Source organism: Biomphalaria glabrata, chromosome 5 (genome assembly GCF_947242115.1).
Source record: "Biomphalaria glabrata chromosome 5, xgBioGlab47.1, whole genome shotgun sequence".
NCBI classification, from domain to species: domain Eukaryota; kingdom Metazoa; phylum Mollusca; class Gastropoda; family Planorbidae; genus Biomphalaria; species Biomphalaria glabrata.
In genome coordinates this window covers 21,097,557-21,112,407 of record NC_074715.1, presented here as the reverse complement: position 1 = coordinate 21,112,407, position 14,851 = coordinate 21,097,557, and positions in this window count along the sequence as shown.

The following is a 14,851-nucleotide window of genomic DNA, read 5'->3' as shown; positions in this document are numbered from 1 at the left end:
ACATAAACGTTAATGCACAATAAAATAAAATAAAAATGTTTAAATAAATATGTGTTTGTATTTTTGCTTTGAATTAAAACCTTTAGAAAAGAATGGTACCCTTTTAAAACAAAATATATTAACTTATTATATAACCAAAAATATTGCTTATACCGGTAAAGTTTAAAATCTCATTAAATGACATACATTTAGGATTTCGAGTTTCGATCTAATAACCAAAGAAATAGAAAAGAAATTGTTGGAGTTTTAAAAACATTGGACCTGTATAACTATTTTATAGTGTAAAATACATGCTTGACTAACCATGCCGTTCAACGCGCAAGGGAAAAAAAAAACAGGATGGTCTTGTCATTATGGACTGCACACTCAGTACACTAAATATGTCTACTCGTGTACCTCTATCTGGCCAGATTTTTACAATCAGTCGGACACACCGTCTATTACTTTCTGGGTAGGGAGGGTATGTTTGACTAGCCGCGCCAGTGTGTTATTTTCTTGTCTGACCACTCCACATTAAGCAAACACTATTGCATAACACGTAATGAAAAAAGTGCAGGTACGTAGTCTTGTAGTATCATCGACTACACACGTACGTCGTACAGAACACTACTAGGCCTACATGTGTATGTCTAGCTGACCAGGTAGTTAAAATCAGTTGGATACAGTCTGTTTACTTAATGGTCAGAGAGGGTGTGGATTAAGATTTTTATTCTAGAGTTGGTTATCCTAATGCCTTTAGATCTATATAGGCCTAGCTGTTGATTTGAACTTAGATCTCAATAATAAGTCTTAAGACTTAATTTAATGTTCCTGCAGTTAAAAAAAATATTGTTTGCGCAAATGAATTGATCAAAACCACTAAATACTGACCTAATCCACTAATCAGATTCCCACTTTCTACAGAAATTACACCACTATGTGGCTCACAACCCCATTCCTAATATTGCATAGAAGCTTTTGGCAAAAAATGTTTAACATTTTATAATACTGCTACTTTCAAGTGCAGATATTTATTCCCAAAATCCATAACTTCTACCAGCATCTTACTTTACCCTCTTCAAATTCAGACTTGTTAACTGCATCATTTTTTATTTTTTTTTGATAATCAAAGTGATATCACATGACCCGAAAACAGGGATGTGCATTTCAACCCTGGCCACATGTTGAAAAGTTTTACAAATTTTAATTAAACTTTTTAGTTAGTAACTAAAAAAAATAATTAAACTACGATTTTAACTAAACTTTTTTTTCTAGTTTAACAATGGCCTTAACTATTTTTTTTAGTTAAACTAATAGTTTCTAACTTTTTAGTTAACTGTTGCCCATCACTAATAAAGACTTTATTGAAGAGCGCTCTTTTGCCTTGAATGTACATTTCTCAAATTACTAGTGTATGGGCCTACAGTTGCCAGAAATGTTCACGTTGTTTACTTGTCAAGTGTAATGCTTTACTCTTCTAGTAATGTCAAAAAGTTTCAAACCATAGAATCAAATATTCTACTCAAACTAGATAAAGTTGGGATTCCTCATACATTGAGATTTCATATAGAAATAAATTATGTCATGTAAACCCAGGTTACGATTATTTTTCGTTCCAATTTCAAACTTATTAGGGAGACGCACATCAGCACATCATATGGCGCGGACATTGTGAACTGAATAGTAGGGTAATACCAGCGCAGGTTTTGATACCCAGCCCGCCCCAGGCAGTGGCGTAGCAAGGTACCCGTGGACCCGGTTTCAAGAATATATTGGAGGGCCCCCCTACCCCAATAAGACAAAATCATCGAGTAATCTGAATGTATCGGTATATTTACCATAAGACATTCCAATACAACTAGAGTAGAATAATCTTATTACGTTTGAATCAGAACTCCAATACAATTTTTGAACAGAATTAAACGAATTAATGCCATGGTGTTTCAAATGTATACAGAAAAGTTTGATGAGATCTAGTTCCCATTCTACACATTGACATTCCTAAAAACACTTCAAGGTGTTTGAAACATTGATACAAACTAGTACCGAGCTCTACCTCCATTATTGAACTGTAAATAGATGGAATATTTATTGACTGACATTTTTTCTGGCCTTTTAAGTAGCAAAGTAAGAAACCAGTGCATCTATTTCTAAATGTGCGAGCGGCTTCTTCTGATGAAACAATGCACAAAGGCCATACTAGTATCCTGTCATATTGGAAGCACCATCATAGCTTTAGCCTCGAAATTTATTTAAGGATAAATGGGGATTTTTTTTAATTACTTGGATCATTTGTTCAGCCAATTATGCAGACGTCTGGTTTTATCAAATATGGAAACCTAGAAATGACAATCTAATTACCATTTCTTTGGGTGTTCCGTTATTGGAGATCACTAAACAGTATAGAAACAAAATAAAACTAATTTGATCAACGTTTTATTTGTCTGAGCGCTGTCACCAATGAAAGAGAAAAATGGTCCAGAATGGATGTCCTATAGTACCGGTATTTTGCCAGAACTGCATTGCCCAATGGGTCTATTATTTCATTTTGAATCTGTGGGGTTTTGAGTTCCTGCCAAATGTCAATATTCATAACGATTTTCTGAGGTTTTTGTATAAATATAGTTAACTTACTTTAGAGCTATGAATTATGAACCAAGTTTCAACCAAACAGCATGCATTGGTCAGAGAAAGACACTATTCCATTCATCTAGTCATCTCTCTAGATTCTAGATCTTTGTTATAAACTTTCGCTCCAAATCAGTTTCCTCATTCATTGCAATAGCACAAACATATTTAATTTTAACGATTCCTATGTAACACTAGGATGTTTCTCTGGCTTGATAAATATTTAATGTTATTTTCATTTTTATTGGTTTAGATTTTACCCCTTTTTAGCGGCCCCCGTAAGGGGAAAAAGCCGCTATTAGGTTTGTGCAAAATGTCCGTCTGTCCGTCTGTCCGTCTGTCACACTCAGATCTCGAAAACTAGAAGAGATATGAAAAATATTATTTCATCATTAAATCCGGCTTGAAAAGTTTAGGTGCAACGGCTACTTTTGGTTTTCTAAAAGCAAACCGTTTAATTTATAAAATTAATTATGCAAGCGATTTTTTCATAAAAATACACCAATTCTAAAACAATTACGTAAATGTAAGGGAGGCAATGTTACAATATGCTAACAAAGATGGACAATTTTTGTGTATTTTCAGTATCACTAAGTCAAATATATTTTTAAAATGTACAGGAAATGTTTACAACAAATATAAATAATAGTTAAAGACGTTTTTTCTGGTCAACTAGCTGCTAAAATTAAAAGAAAACATTTCTGTTTGTTTATAAAGGCTAATAATGCACTTTGTATGTAAATATCACGCACATTTTTTTAAATGGACTTTTTATGCAGCGATTTTCGTGCAGTAGCGTAACGTCGCAACATGATCAGGTGCTAAACCAATTCCTTAAACTTTTTTTAAAAATCAGATTTTATTTATTTTTTGTTTAGTGCCCCCATCCGAATTAAAGAAGCTTATTTCTGTGCGTTTTGTCTGTTGGTCGGTCTGTCCGTCACGATTAGATTTAAAAAACTTAAACTCTAAAAGCTATTGAAAATCTGATTTACCCTTTAATGTTCCTCCCATAACATCTCAATAGTTTTAAGTATCTAAAATTGATTGTTCCGGATTTTTTTGTGCAAAACTAATCAACGCCAACAAATGTTTGTTTGCTCTTCTAACTTATATTACATTCAATTTCCATGCTTAAACGTTGCAAAAACACATTATCAATAATATGTTGTTCCGTTTTTTATGTAAATAGCATATTAATGCTAAATCAAAATCTCTATACTGACTTATATTTCATTAAGTGTAAAAATGTTCCGGATATTGTTTTATAAAACATGAATTATGCCTAATGATTGTTTGAAATCGCATAAGGCTTTTAAAAAAAGTAATTTACTAGAATTGATTACTGAAAATTACTTTTTAGACATTTAATTTTCTTGTAAAACATAACATAGAAGTTTTGTAATCGATAAAGAAAGTTCGGGATTTTGTTTCTTACAAATCGTCGCCAGAAATTTCCGAATTTATTTAAAAATCTACTAACGCCAAATAATTGTTTGAACTCCCTCTTCTAATTAATAAACAAATAATTTTCTCATTTACGAAATAATGTTTTTACGGATTTTTATGAAAAATATTTTAACTCACTACTCTCTTACAGTACATTTAACTTTCTACCTAAAACATTAAAAAATCTAATTATCGTTAATATTATGTTCCGATTTTTAAGGAAAACAGAATCCAAACACCAAAGTAAGGTATGAAAATCTCTCCACGTGGCTGTAGTACATCTAAGTTTTATACGAGACCATCCAAAAAATTTAATTAACGGTATTACATTTATCTGAAATTCTCTTTTTCTTTTACTATTTATACAAACATCCGGAACAATCTATTATATAAACTTTTCAATTGTGTTCATACCTAAAAATTATTGCGATGTTTTGAAACGTAAAATAAAGGTTAATCAATTTTTAATAACTTTTAGTTGTTTTTTTTATATCAAGATGACGGACTGACTGACAGACAAAACGCAAAAACAATGCGGCTTTGATCCTTTTTAAATACATTCTATTAGAACTCAGTGCACCAATGTCTATGAACCCTCGTTAAATATCTCGTGTAAATAAAGACATTTTTTTAAATGGTACCGGTACTAGCCTATTGTGAGGTAATGGCATTTTTTTTCTTTGACGTCATATGAATGGACTCTTTAAATGTAATGTTAAAAGAACGCATTCGGTGCACCAATGTCTATTAACCCTCGAAAAAATTGCTTGTATTAATGAAAACATATTTTAGTCTAACTAAGCCGTGTGACGTAGTGTTTTTTTTTCCTTTGACGTCACATGGAATGAATTCTTTAAATGAAATGCTAAAAGAACGCACTCGGTGCACCAATGTCTATGAACACTCGAGAAATGGCTCGTGTTGATAAAGGTGATTTTTAGTCTAGCTAGGCCTTGTGACGTAGTGTTTTTTTTTTCCTTTGACGTCATATGGAATGAATTCTTTAAATGAAATGCTTAAAGAACGCACTCGGTGCACCAAAGTCTATGATCACTCGATAAATGGCTCGTAATGATGAAGGCGATTTTTAGTCTAGCTAGGCCGTGTGACGTAGTGTTCTTTTTTTCCTCTGACGTTATATGGAATAAATTCTTCAAACGAAATGAAAAAAGAACTCGGCATAGTAATGTTTATTAAGCCTCGTTATGTGACTCGCGTTTAAAAAAGGAATGATATCTTGATTTAGATCTAATCTAGATTTTTTAAACTAGATTTAGATTTTTATTACAGTATATCTAGATCTGGATTTATATTCTAATTAAAATTATTTTAGAGTCTAGATCTAGAATTTCTAGATCTAGTTTAGACTAAAATAGACTAGATTAAGATGTAGAATTTCAATTTTCTAAACTTAAAGTGTAAAAAAAAGTGTAGATTTTCATTTCCAAACTTTTTGATCAATATTGTAATGTTTTAATATACTAAAACTAATCTACTATTTTTTATTAAATTTAAATTTATATTTACGGCAAATGAATCTTTGAAACATTATTACTTTTGACCATCGGATGGCTGCCTGGTCGTGCGGTTTGCGCGCTGGACTGTCGTTCAGATTTATGGATGGCCCAGGGTTCAAACTCTGCCCGCTCCCATCCCCCGTCGTCCTGCGGGAGGTTTGGACTAGGAAGTAATTATCTTCAACTCTGAAGGAACATCCGAAACGTGTAAAACATTTTACATCAAAATTAAATCACCTCTTGAATATTATTTGCGAATATGCAGATCCGACAGGGATCCGACTTCGACGGGGGCCGCCTCTGAGTTTGTGTAACACAAACTCTCTTTGTAATCTTTTTTATTCTGTTCTAATTGCATTAATTATTTTTTTTGAAACACAGTACAGAAGACAACAGAACAATGTGATGAAGACTTCAGCGGACACAGTCGTTCTGATTGAATGTTCTACACCATTTTATAGTGTCAACTTTGTCGGATTTAATAGTATGGAAACATAAAAATCGTGACGTTTCAATGTCTACTTAACATTTTAGTAATACAATTAAGATCTTACTTTTTTTTTGTTAGGAAACCTCAGAATTTGCGCTATTCAATTTTAGCTTTATGATCATAGGAATCCTTGGGCCTTAGGCCTCTTTTCTTTGCCTCTTTTTTTTGGACTTTATATGCCTCTTTTATGGGCCCTCTTGCCTCTTTTGTGTGCTTTTTTTTTATATAGTTTTTTATTTGTAAGTTCTCATAATTCACAAGTATTAAATCATAAACAATTGAAAAGTGATTAACCTGAAAATATAATAATAGTAATAGAAATACTATTTAATATCAAAGACATACTACCTAACTATTGTAACCACTAAAAATGATATAATGGTTCTTTTCCACAAAACAATCAACACACCATCAGATATCCCTGACACCCAAAACCCCATTCCTGGAATACTGCCTGAGTATTGTACATACAAAAGCCATGCAAGTGAGATTATAAAGGTTTAATTCACATTATTTTAAATACAAAGCAAAATAAAAAACAGATAAAGCTTTAAGAAAAATGAATAATTAGCAGCTGTATCAAAATTTTAATTCGTGACTATCAGGACTATCCATTTAGACTCAATTGTTATTGTCGACCCCCCTCCCCCCCCCTGTACAACACATTAATATTTTCTTCACCAAACTTTCCCCATCCCCTCTTCCCCCCCAACACCTGTAAATACTAACAATGCTATTATGAACATACAGGGAAAAAAAAAGACTGAAAATATGATAATGATGATCACTTCAAACGCACGTCTAGGGCTAGCCACCATTACAATTTACAATAAACCTGATGGAAAGTGGTTCCTTACAGTAAAGCTTCAAACACTAGTTCATGTTTTATTGAAGTCAATATACATTTTGGTACAATATTTTGAGGGAGCTTTTTAAATTCTATTTATTATAGGTTTTTACTAAAGTGCATTGATATTTTCTCTTAGTTGTCATCCCCAAGTTTTCAAGTTTTCATGGTGGTCCATGGTGTTCATGAGTCATGGACCCATGGGCAATGAGCCCCCTTTGCGTCATTGTTGATTGCTACGCTTCAGGCTGTGGGTCATTAATGGCCGTGGGCCGTGGTTCATTGAACCCCTTCGCGCCATGGATGCTACGCCACTGGCCCCGGTCAACAAAATCCACACTTACTAAATAGAGTAAATCCCTTTACGCCACGTAAACATGTTGATTGTTGTATGACTACACTTTATTATCTAAGGAAGAAAATATACATTGACATTTTCTATTGATATATGCGTTCATGAAATAGTGAAAATTATTACAACTTTTCGTTCTAGGGGATGTGGGAATTTATAGAATTACTAAATACACTAAAAGTATAGCAAAGTGAAAACAAAATGTTATATAAAAAGTAAAGTGTTTTATCAACTACCGTCAGAACTTCTCGCGCCCAAAACGTCTCTCGCCCGTAACAATCTGTGGCAAAACGACGGAACACGCCGGGTACCCAAGAAACATTACAAGAAATGGAGAGAATGAAAAATTATAGACCATCATTAGCTTCATTAAGTGAGAATTGATTTTTTAAATGATCTTTTTTTAAATATTGAATATGTCGATATCTAAGTTTAACCAGATATGTCGATATCTAAGTTTAACCAGATATGTCGATATCTAAGTTTAACCAGATATGTTGATATCTAAGTTTAAGCAGGTATGTCGGTATCTAAGTTTAACCAGATATGTCGATATCTAAGTTTAACCAGATATGTCGATATCTTAGTTTAACCAGGTATGTCGATATCTAAGTTTAACCAGATATGTCGATATCTAAGTTTAACCAGATATGTCGATATCTTAGTTTAACCAGATATGTTGATATCTAAGTTTAACCAGGTATGTCGATATCTAAGTTTAACCAGATATGTCGGTATCTAAGTTTAACCAGATATGTCGGTATCTAAGTTTAACCAGATATGTCGGTATCTAAGTTTAACCAGATATGTCGGTATCTAAGTTTAACCAGATATGTCGATATCTAAGTTTAACCAGAAATGTCGGTATCTAAGTTTAACCAGATATGTCGGTATCTAAGTTTAACCAGATATGTCGAGATCTGTATTGTCATGGTATCGTTATCAAACATTTTAATTTCATTTTTTTTTTGGTCAATTATTCTTGATATTTAATCTTTTTTTTTCTACCCTCCCAGCAACTGAACAATGTGTATATTAACTATTTAAGTTATAATCACAAACATTGTTTTGCTTTCCTTATCACAATGGCTTATAGATTAGTCAGTTTTCAGGACATATTGATTTTTAACAATTTACTTTGTACTTCTGCCCGTTGCTAGCGCACAAATTCAAATCAGTTTGAAACAGTTTTCAGCTACAAAACAACACGTGATGAATGATAACTTGCAGGCAAATCTCCAGTTAGAAAAATATTTTTAAAAAGCAAAACTAATGGTCGATCCTAAATCCCGAAACGCTTTGAAGTTTCCAACATGTGCACAAATGTCGATAACTATTTTTTTTTGGCTTTCTCGGCATGAAAAAAACGGAATTGTGTTTATATTTTTCGTTCGTCTGTCCGTTGGTCACTGTATTGATAAAACTGTGAATAGGGTAAGCGCTTTCAAAAATTTGTTCAAAAAAGGTAAAAAAAAAAAAAAGGAGTTTGAGGAGTAACATGACACGCTCATTTCAGGATCGTCGTTAGAATTGCTTCGTTTAATTTGCCATAACTATGATGCTTGCTGATGAAAGAGACAGTTGGACAGCTCTCGGTCACGGGAAAAACATGAGACCCAAAGAGAAGCCTTTACCAAAGACAGACACAGACGACGAAAAGAAATCAACCTCCAGCGGACAACGGCTTTGTCTACATAGGATGTACCAAAATATTCAAGTCGAAACTGGATGTGCGTAGTCACGTGACTACTGCTCTAATTCTTGATCTTTGAAATTGAAGACAGAAGACATTGCCTCATAGCGCTGTTAATATACACTATCGTGTGCCGTGAGAAATCTATCAAACATAAGACATAAACAAGCAAAATATCATTTTAAAAATATTGAAAATAAAAAAAGCCTATCGAAGGGGAAAAACCGCAAAAAATCTCTGTTCTATATCTCAAAACTGCAGGAATTAGATCCCTTTTCTGTATAAAAAATAATTGCCACTAATTACTAATTGATTAAGGATTCATATTTTGTCATCGATTATGAATATTTATGCGACATTTCAACTAGATCCGAATATGGAAAGTGGTAGAAAAACGTGTATGTAGCGTAAAAAGAGAAATAACACCACATATAAAGTCTTATCTCTCAATAAGTAGCATTTTTCCCCCTTTTTTATGTCAAGCAATAATTTATTACGGTACCAATAATAAATTAACTAATTGATTAATTTTGTTTATTTGTATTCAGTCATGTTTTGTTAGGCACAACACGTAAATGTATCAAGTTCAACTTGACCCGTGAATGGGTGTGGGAGAAATAACGTGTACAAACATTGTACCAGACAGACAGACAAACAGAGAGTGTTTACGAGTGTAAGAACACATCACAGTGGTCTCTGTCTTAATGTAATTTTTAAACTCTTTCTCTCCTAATTGACGATGTCAACGTTGATTTGACCTTTGAACTAAATTGATTTTTGGATTTATAAACTTTAATTCGTGTTGTGTACAAAGAGCATGCATTCCCCTAGACTTCGATACCAACTAGAACATTTTCTGAGAACAAATTGAAAAAGTTATTGAAGTTTTATTATAACAGGGTAGTGAAATAGAAAAAGAGCAAAATAACTAATTCTATCGGAACAAAGAAATAATGACGGAGCGAACGATCCATTGGGTCTGGTCTGTTGACAGAATGTTAAACCTTTGAACCTTGGTGTAGAACTATTTATCTAAGTCTTTCATGTAATGAGCCTTGTAGTCTGTCGTTATATTGAATCTCTACTGGGGTCGTCATTGCCTAGCCATTTTTGTAAACGTGATGTTATGTATGCTTACAAGTGACCTGTTGACTAATGACTCCGCCTCTCCCACTGGAGACAAGGAAAACATAAAAAAAAAAAAAATACTTTAAAAAAAAAAATACAAAGTTAATATTTAGTTTCAATTATTTTGAATCAATATTTTCATTATTTTATATATATATAGTTATGGATTGTTAGTTTTGTATTTTTAGGCGACGACCTAATTCTCTAAAAAAGCTTGGTTAGTACTTTCTCTACATAAAACATATTTAATTAATTATGACTAATTGATAAAATAATTGTTTTTTTATTGATTCAGACTGATTCAAGTGTTGTTAATTCCCTTTCAGACCTTGTGATCTATAGGGCAGATGATGTTAACGTCCATCTGTTCCTTTGGCCAACGGTTAAAAAGCAGGGTGTCATGTGGCCAGCACAACGACCAACCGCCTTTACTTTCCCCAACTATACCCAGGTACCCATTACAGTTGGGTAGACGGGGGGGGGGCATTCTAAAAATCTTGAATCTCAAAATCCCAGTCTTCAGCTAGCTTCTAGGACGTCAGGTTCGGTAGCCAGCCCCTCAGTCACCGCGACCTTTACGTGTGGGAATCGTGGTCGAGAGGCTATGTACGCTTGAACTTAGCTTGGCTTGGCTACCTATGAAGGGGGCTCGAGGTTCGACACCTGACTAAAGGCAACACGGAAAAACCTTTTCCTAGATACCCCCTCCCCCCCCACTGGTCCACAACTGAGATTGGACCAAAGAGCCCTGAGCCACTGGCGGATCCAGGGGGGGGGGGCGGTAGGGGCGGACGAATTATAGTATCGAATTCACACAATTTGTATGCGAATTTATTACTTATGTTAATAATATATACTAATTATTTATATTTCAACCTATTTTTAGATTATTTCGCCCCCCCCTTTTCTAGTATTTTGGCCGATTTGGTAGGGTCGGGAGGGGGCGATGGCATCAATCCGCCCCCCCCCTCCACCATAAACTTTCGAGTGGGGGGGGCGGTCTTATTTATTTGTAGAAATCACAGCTTGCTAACAGAATCAATTAAATATCTATATGATTAAAACTTGTTATTGGTATTTTAACCGGTCTTTATATAATTTCGTTCACCTGTTGGCCGATTGGAAGGGGAAGAGCGAATACCTCCACCACCCTTCCCATCTAAACCCTTTGAGTGGGGGGGGGGCGGTCCTACTTTTATGGAGAAATCATAGTATGTGAACAAAATTAGTCGAATATCTATATAATATAAACAGGTGGAAGTGCGATACATGCAATCCCCTTCCCCCCATCGGACAAATCAATACCTTTTCTTTTTGTATTATAGTAAGAAATTACAAAATAAAAAAAATCTGTCACTAATATAATTTATATATGCTATAAAGTAAATTCTTATATCGAGTCGCCCAACCCCTATTCTTTAATGCAAAATGCAATCATTAGCAGAAATTATAAAAAGGAGCGAGGATTAATCGTTTTCATTTTACCGCCCTTCCCCTTTCCAGACAGAGTTTGTGTAATTTCACATGAATTTATCATAACTATTTTTTGGAAAAGTTATAATTCAAACGAAATTTTTCAATATAACAGTCACGGTTGAGATGAGTTCAAAAGCCAGATAATCATTTCCTAGTCGACTTTTTCCAACCTTTACTCTATCTCATATTTTTCTAGTTAAATAAATTTAGGACTATAACTCACAATTTATGCTTGAATTTTATTAATCGAATATTTTTTTTTCGGCGGCGATCCTCAAGGCCTTAATCTAAATATGTGGGGTATCTAATCTTTTCAAAGAACAAATCGGTTTTATTTGCAATGTATTAAGGGACTATAAATTCATATTAGAATATTTTTCTCATTATTCAAAAGGCACTTTATAATAGAATGAATAATGAGCTGTAGGTCAGGAGAATGCGTTACTGCAGTGAAGAATGCCAGAAAACGCTTTTAGCGTCGTGGCTTCGCCCCGAACCCCACTAATAAATAATGAGCTGTACATGTCAGAAGAATGCGTTTCAGCCGTGAAAAATACAAGAAAACGCTTTTGGGGTCGGGGCTTCGCCCCGAATCCCAATGATAAATAATGAGCTGTAGATGTCAGGAGGATGCGTTTCTGCAGTGAAAAATGCAAGACAACGCTTTTGGCGTCGGGGCTTCGCCCCGAACACCACTAATAGGTAATGAGCTGTACATGTCAGGAGAATGCGTTTCAGACGTGAATAATGCAAGAAAACGCTTTTGGCGTCGGGGCTTCGCCCCGAACCCCACTGATAAATAATAAGCTGTAGATGTCAGAAGAATGCGTTTCTGCAGTGAAAAATGCAAGACAACGCTTTTAGCGTCGGGGCTTCGCCCCGAACACCACTAATAGGTAATGAGCTGTAGATGTCAGGAGAATGCGTTTCAGACGTGAATAATGCAAGAAAACGCTTTTGGCGTCGGGGCTTCGCCCCGAACCCCACTGATAAATAATAAGCTGTAGATGTCAGAAGAATGCGTTTCTGCAGAGAAAAATGCAAGAAAACGCTTTTGGGCGTCGGGGCTTCGCCCCGAACACCACTAATAGGTAATGAGCTGTACATGTCAGAAGAATGCGTTTCAGCCGTGAATAATGTAAGAAAACGCTTTTGGCGTCGGGGCTTCGCCCCGAACCCCACTGATAAATAATGAGCTGTAGATGTCAGAAGAATGCGTTTCTGCAGAGAAAAATGCAAGAAAACGCTTTTGGACGTCGGGGCTTCGCCCCGTACACCACTAATAGGTAATGAGCTGTACATGTCAGGAGAATGCGTTTCAGACGTGAATAATGCAAGAAAACGCTTTTGGCGTCGGGGATTCGCCCCGAACCCCACTGATAAATAATGAGCTGTAGATGTCAGAAGAATGCGTTTCTGCAGAGAAAAATGCAAGAAAACGCTTTTGGGCGTCGGGGCTTCGCCCCGAACCCCAGTGAAGAAGCTTAAAGTGCTCTCCCAGACCCCCAAGCTTGCAAGAGAAAGACTGTTTTTTTTTCTGTTTTTTTTTCGCCGAAGATTGAGAAACAGTCTTATTTTATTCTCATATATCGAATATATATATATATATATATATATATATATATATATATATATATGCTGTACGCACGTTTATGCATAGGGTTAGGGTTTACTGGGCGTTAGGGTTAGGGTTTGGAAAAAAAATCGCCCCCCCCCCCACTCCAAAGTTCTGGATCCGCCAGTGCCCTGAGCATGCTATAAGCATGAAAGTAGCGCTATAGAAAAGCTATAATTTATGTTGTTAGGAACAATGACTAATGGTGCAACGTTTGATTTGAGCATGGGAAGTGCCTTCAGAGAAATAACATGTATACAATTTGTACCTGACAGACAGGCCGAGTGAGTTGATATAAGCTTTGTAATTTTAAAATTTAAAGTCTATAATGGAATCAATACACAGCATAGATTTAATTATTATTTAGAAGTCTTATGAAACATGACATGACGTCAGTACCAACAAAGCGGGACATTTATTTTCTATTGAACCTAAATTTTTTTCTTTCTGTAGACTCTATTACTTTTTTTTTTTTTTTATAATTGTTTTCTTTCATTTCGTAGCACAACAAAAATACCGGTGAAAGCTTTTAAAATGCCAATATGGCATGGCAAAAAGCTCGAACTAGATCGGCTAGGATATAGCCAATGAAATGAAGGGGGTTCTTTGTCACGTGACAATGCTTTTTTTTTTAACATGACGACATGGGACACGAACACCGGAAGTGAGAAGAAATAACATGAACTAGAGAAATTATTGATGGAATTGTGGGAAAACGTTATGAAAAGGAGCTAGGGAGAGGAAATTTTGTATAGCTGAGTGGTTCAGACTGCTTGCCAAACGATATGACCTAATGGATAGTGCCATAACAGTTATTTGATGGCCATTCCATTTAGATTCCAAAGTATGATAGTAGTGTACACTGGTTGTACATGGAAAACAGGTATGTGGGTGGGTCGGGGGAGTGGTTAAGGAGAAATTAAATTTAAAAAAAAGAAAAAGGATGGTAAAAGAATGGAATTTAAATGTATTTTCCTTCGTTAGACCATTACAGGAGAAATCTGCTTATTTTAACCAACGACGTCATTTATGATAGCACACTAGGTATCTATGACCTATGTTCTATGTGATATTAAACGTGAAAAATAAACAATATTTGTTGCTAGCTCTTTTTAAAAACATTTTTCAGCCACGCCAAGAAAAGGTTGATCTACATGTGTTTTACATACATAGAACAGTGTGTGAAAACTATATAGGTCATGAAATTAAAGGGCAGTTAAGATAAGCAATACATACAAGTATTATATTACATTGCATTAGTTACGTTAAGACATTATAAAGAAAAATTGACATATACTCTATAACATTGAGAAAATGTTTATATACCATTTTATTTTATCCCATTTCATAAGTACAATACTGGCCTGACACTGCTTATTAATACACACATTATTTTATCAAGTAAATGTAAAAAAAAAAAGTACAAAGAGAGTTTGTGTTTTCCTAAAAACTCAGGTGTGTTCCCGAAAAGGCTCACATGTGGGTCAATAGTTTGGTAAGCAATGCTGGAAAAAACTAAAGCTATTAAGTAAAAATTAAATACAAAGTGCTGCCGACGTTTGCGGCCCATTGATTCAAAAGTAATAAATGAAATGATTGCTATGATGATATGGTTCAGTGTGAGCCTGGCCTAACAGGATGTGATCATTCATCATCTAATTGGTGAACAAATGGGAT